Source organism: Geospiza fortis, unplaced genomic scaffold, assembly GCF_000277835.1.
Source record: "Geospiza fortis unplaced genomic scaffold, GeoFor_1.0 scaffold172, whole genome shotgun sequence".
In the NCBI taxonomy this organism is placed as follows: domain Eukaryota; kingdom Metazoa; phylum Chordata; class Aves; order Passeriformes; family Thraupidae; genus Geospiza; species Geospiza fortis.
Window position 1 is genome coordinate 2,372,399 of NW_005054309.1, and position 6,301 is coordinate 2,378,699.

Below are 6,301 nucleotides of genomic sequence, written 5' to 3' on the forward strand. Positions count from 1 at the left end.
AACATGCAAAAACTGCCTGCTGTGCTCTCTGCGTGCCTGTAGCCTCCTTCAGGCCTGTCCTTCTCCTCCTCCTTTGGTTTTTCCATGAAAGGAAGAAGCCAACAGTGGATGAGCCATTCTGAATTTTGCTATCATCCAAAAAGCCATTTTTAGAACTTGTAGAGGAGCAGAAGGCCTAAGGAAGGTTGAACTTGCAGATACACTATGAACTGTACTCTCGGCTATGTCATGTAACTGCAAGGTATTTTTTAATATATATGTATTTCTTTTTTTATATATATTACATTCTGTAAAATACCTGATGTCAGGTAAGGATGGTTCTCTTAGTCTTCCTCTTGAGAACAAAATAAAACTTTTGTATGTACTGAGCTGGTGCCCTGTGGCTTTTATTCCGAGAGGAACATGGTTAAGGCTGGTTGCTGATATCTGCCATGCACGCCTGCACTCCCAGGAGAATCTTCACACCATCCCTCACTCTGACGGCTGCTCAGCCTTGGCCTGTGCAGCTTCTAGGGCTGAGACAGACCCTGAGCAGCCCCTGAATACAAATCACAGAAAAAGGGCGACAGAGGAGATCCTGCCTTCAATTATTTATAGCCTTAGCACATCACTGAAGATGGGGGTGGTGGCAGGAGCAGAGGGCAGCAACCTGTTTGCTGAGAATAGCAATTACGTCTGAGTTCAATTGACATGAGGAAAAAAATATGAGGTTTGTTTAAAAGGTGTGAAAAATCAGCCCATTCCCACTCGTCGTTGGACTGAAGGAGCAGGTCCTTGCAGCAGAGGACTTGCAGGGAGCTCAGATGTGAGCTGAGGCAGGGACAAAACTCTGCCGGACATCTCTGCATCAGAGACTGTGAGAATATCCACTCTGGAGAGAGCTTAAAATAATGGGGGGTGTTTCCTCCCGCGTGCCTGCATCCAGGGCTGGGAGCTGGGTTATTGACCCCTATTTTCCTATGGCACAGAACTGAAAAACAGCACCAGGCTCCTCTGCACTGATGGCAGGGAGGAGGGCAGTGGGTCTGGCTGGCTCACAGGTCTGCTAACACATCCAGAGCCATCATGGGAGTAGAGGAGAGAAGAGAGAAAAAGCAAAATAAAGGCCTGGTCCCCTGAGCATTAAACCATCATCTATGAGATCTGAGCCTAGACAGCCCTGGGGCACATAATAAAATATTGCTGTCCTTTAACAGATCGCTGGTGAATACAGACTCTCCCCGCCTCCCATCAATAGCTCTGCCGGGAAATCCCCGACCCAGCCCAGCCCTCGCCCCCTGCTCACCAAGCTGTGCCAGCCCCGAGTGACCCACGGGCACTGCGGTGGCTGCAGGGGGCTGGGGACAGGCAGCCGAGGAGAAAAGTGAGACCAACAATGGGCTTTGCATTTCTGGCACCTCGCAACCTGCCAGAGTGGTGAGAGCTTCTCTCCAGGGAGACAGGCGTGGAGACAGCAATTTATCAGTCTGGCTGTGGTGAAAAGCCAGCAAAACATCCCTGGGTGAAGTTTTGCTGTCCCTGGCTGTGAGTGCCAGGCATGAGCTGAGAGTTGGCTGCAGCAGAGCCCAATCTCAGACAGACTGGGGGGGCAGACAGGACCTGCACAGAGAGAGCATCCTTCTTCCCTCATCCCCAGGGATGGGCTCACTGCTCCCATGACAGCTGGGGGCCTGGCCAGGCCAGGACTGCTTGCTCTGAACCCAAAAGTGCCAGGAGCCACAGAAGGCAGAATTTTGAAGGCAGTTTGCTAAGAAACTAGTAATGGCCACAACTGCATGTTGGAAAGGGGTATACTGGAAAGGACCCCAAAAATGAGGCTGTGGCTGAGAAGCCCGTGCATGCACAGGTGGCTCTGAGTACTGGGGAGGCGATGAAGGGGCTGCGTGAGGGATGAGACATGCTTGCACAGGATGAGGACACAGGCAGGCAAGAAGGCAGCAGCGAGGAGGGGAGCAGGGGAAAAGGAGCATATTCACACAAGGCCATGGATGGGGGAGCGCAGGGGGTGTGTAAAAGACTTGCAGGGGAGCAAGAGGTGGGTCTTGTAAGAGAGGCCCAAGCAGGAAAATAAGGACCCCTGCAGGGATGTAGTCTCCACCAGAGCTGGCATCTCAGGCAGAGGTGAGGGAGTTCCCCCATGGCAGCGGGGTGGCTGGGGAGGCACAGACAGCCCAGACACGGTCACTGGGGCTGGGAAATCCTCAGCATGGAAAGAGAGGGCTATGGGCAATGGCAGCAGGAAACTCGGCCGTATCTTCGCTGTCGGGGAGGGGCGGGCTGCTCGCAGCACAGGAGGGAAGAAAGCTGGTCCGAGCTGCAGGATCAGCCTCATCCGAGAACAGCCCCGCAGCAAAGGCACCCATCAGAACCACTCACCCACAGACCAACCCCAGACACACGCAGGGTGGGCTTTGGGGCGACCATGCTACAGGGCAGCAGCTGGCCACAGAAATAGGAGGGAGGGCATCCCCCATGTGGGGAATGCTGTCCCCTCCCAGTGCTGGCGGGACACTGGTCCTTGTGGTTCCCAGTGCAGTGCCGGAGATCTGCAGCTCCATCTGGTGGCCCCACGGCCAGGGCTGCTGAGGCTGCAGAGAAGGCGCTGCTGAAGAGGTTTGGTGGGATAGAAGCAGATTAGAGCACTTAAGAAACCAAATCCACACGGCGTCTGGACCACACAGTGTTTTCTTGTTATATTTATTTTTTTAACAAATTTCTTGTTATATTTATTTTTTTTTTAACCAATAGCCTGCAGGTTGCCTAGCTGAGAATAAAGACGAACCTTACAGTAGCAGAAAAAAGCAGCACAAATGGCCCTTCGGGATACAAGAGGGAGGAGAGGACAGCACATGAGAAGCTGCACAGCCAGGGATTGGTGCTGTGTGAGCCACACTGAGTTTGGTTATTTTTTTCCTTTGGTCCATCATTCTTCCACTAATTCAGTCACAAAATCTTTAATATCATACCCGTCTTCAGCATCAAATCATTTGCAAAGCAAGGAGAGGACAGATACAGCTGCCTGAGTGGTTCTGCAGGTCTGCTTCTTGTTGGACTAATTTGACAGGTCTAAAATCAATTTCAGTACCCAAAGTCGTTTGGAGGTTGTTCAATTCAGCTCTTGCTACTCAGATAAGTAGCATGGCTGCATCTCCTGGATTCTCCTGTGGCCCCATGGAGATGGATTTCCCATGGCATCCCTGGTGTCTCCAGGGCACTCCCAGGTGACAGCCCTCAAAATGCTCTCTCTCACAGGGCACACCATACCCCCCCACCACCACTTGCTCACCCCAGGATCCTGCAGAAGACAGATCTTGGTAACCATGGTTGTGTTCAAGGTTTGTGATGTACAGGCTACAGACTATTTCAGAAGTTTATTCAAGTTGCTGTGGTTTAAGCTCAGCCAGTAACTAAGTACGGCACAGCCTCTCACTCAGCCAAACCACCCTGCCCCAGTAGGATGGGGAGGAGAACTGGAAAAGGGTAAAGTCTATGAATTGAGATAAGAACAGTTCAATAATTGAAACAAAGTAAATATTAATAATAATAACAATCATGAACTGAGAGATAGAGAGACATAATAAAGACAAGAGATGCACACCACAGTTGTTCGTCACCCTCTGACCGATGTCCAGCCCATCCCCCAGAGCAATCAGCCCATCCCAGCCAACTCTTCCAGTTTATCCACTGAGCAGGATGATCTATGGTGTGCAAAGTCCCTTGGGCCAGTTCTGGTCAGCTGTCCTGGCCCTGCTCCCTCCCAGCTCCTTGTGCACCTGCTCCACTGGCAGAGCACAGGAAACAGAAAAGTCCTGGACTTAGAGTAAGCACTACTTGCAACTACTAAAACATCAGTGTGCTAGCAACATTATTATTCCCATATTATATCTAAAGTACAGTGCAGTAACAGCTACAAAGAAGAAAATTTTCTCCATCCCAGTTTAAATCAGTTGTGGCCACAGGACATGCTGTGCCCACAGCTAAGTTCTGCAGGAGCCCAGCTGCCCTGCAGGGAAGGTAAGAGTCAGGGTGTTAGGCTGTATGGGGACAGCACGTTTCCTCCCAGTCTTATGACACCCACCAGATCCCTAAAGCCCTGAAGGGTGAAGTAGCAGAAGGCAAGAGTCTGCATCTTCCCCTTTGCCCAGACTCTGTAGCCCAGTATTTGTAATTTCTGCATAACTGGGGCATAGACTTTGGACTTGCTGCCACAGCCTTCTTGCACTTGCCAACTTTGGCACCCTTTGACCCCTCTGCAGGCTACCCAGACAGCTGGCCAAAGGCAGGACAGACTGGGCATGTACCTCTCTGGAAGCAGAGCTCTGCTGGGAGATAAAAACAGCCCCAAGCTTCCCTTCAAGATGCCCACACACACCTAGAAAAGGCTTTTGAGACATTAAAAAGCACAAATGCATTCCTGGGCTGAGGAGAAGGGGGTTGTTTTGTTCTTGCAAGTAACAAACCTCATCCTGTGCATGGGGTAGCTGAGAGATTCATCCTCATACAGGGTATGTCCCATAAGAATCCATCAGACCCATCAGTCTTCCAGAGGTTGTTGGGTAAGGCGCCTGGCTGAGGCATCCCAGTGTGCTCCCATGCCACCAGGAGCTGGGGAGCTTGCGGAGCCAAGAGCAAGGGCTGACCTTGGGTATCCAATTTTCCAGGCACTTCATCAGCTTCCCTAGCCATCGCCTCAGCTCCTCTTTGTGATCCCCAGGTCCCTCTACATCCTAGTAAAATAAAACACAATGAAGACAATCAGTGCCGAAACACAGAGCAAAGAGCTGCCGATGCAGCAGCACCATTTCCAGGAGAAGTTGCTGTTGGAGGGTGAGGGGTGGTGGGTCAAGGCTTCATGGGGCCTTAAGCCCTGGTGTTTCAGGGTCTGAGATGTCCTGGATTTGTTTCTATTCCAGGCAACCCATGCCGGGGCTGGCTGCGACTTAGTGTGATGGGTCCTGGCCTTGCCCACACCAACCAAGGGCTTGCAGTCATCTGATCCCAGGGATGACCGTGGCTCTGTGTGATGGGTTCCAGCCTCCCCTATATTTGTTAAGGACTTCCAGACATCTGATGCCCAGGCCACCCATGGCTCGCTGTTGCGCATCCTGGCCTTGTCCTCATCCATCAAGGGCTTCCAGGCATCCAGTGCTGGGACCCTCTGTGACCTGTTGCAAATGCCGAGCTCGCAGGCCTCGCAGTGGGCACAGTCGTGTGGCCCCGTCACTGGTCTATCCACCACGACTGCCAGGAGGTCAGAGGGCTGGACAGGCTTCTTGTAGAAATACTGGAGGATCTTTATCACCAGGTTGTGCAGAATTGTCTCCACAGTGTCCAGGCTGAACTGAGGATCCTCCAGCCGGGAGTTAGGGCAGCGCCTGCACTTCTGGCGAAAGATTCGCATCCACACCGTGCCCCAGCCTGGGCAGTGGTACATGTGGAACAGGATGTGCACTTTGGCAGAAGACCAGTTATGAAAGCACTGGGAGCACTGAAACCTGTCAGGGCAAAGAGGAGACCAGCTCATCCCAGGTGCCCCATGCTGAGCTAGAGGCTTTCAGCACAGTCAGTAGGGACGAGGGTTAACACCGACTATGGACTATCTTCACTCATGCAAGCTTTACACCAAACTGTCCTCCCCCTAACAGCATGAAGCCAGTCTGGGAACTGCTCTACAGATGTGAGCTGAGGGCTGGCCCCAGCATTAAATATTTCAGAAGCCAGGCTGTCTTTTGGGATCCTCACCCCACTGCCAAAAGCAGGGGCCCTTGGGGTGGGTAGCATCAGGTCCCTATTTGGGACTCCAGCCTCTCACCCATGCTGGCTCATCGCAGCTCAGCAGAAAGCCAGCATCAAGACCAAGACTGGGTAAGACAATAAAAAGCAAAATAGAAGGAAGGTGTGGGTGGAGGGTGCAGGGCAGGTGCAAAGATATCTTGAGAAGCCAAAAGGTGTGCAGCCCACAGCTCTTCATCTTGCACAATCTGCATGGGGGCTGGCAACCAAGGTCTTTATTTGCTGCCACTCAGGCAAGGTGTCTGAGCAATGCCCAGGGTGGATATGTTTGGGATGGGGCTTCCCATGAGCAATGCAGAGCCACAGCCTCCCTCTGCCCAAGGCCCTGCAGCCTGGTGCAGGTGCAGGAGCTGCTGAGGCATCACCCCATGTCCCAGAACACCGTGGTTCTCCCTCTCCTCACCCTCTGAGTGCAAACCCAGAAGATTTGGTTCTAGTGAGGTATAACTCCCACTACTTGCTGAAGGAGCTCTTTTCATCTTAACAATGACATGGAGAAATTCTGTCT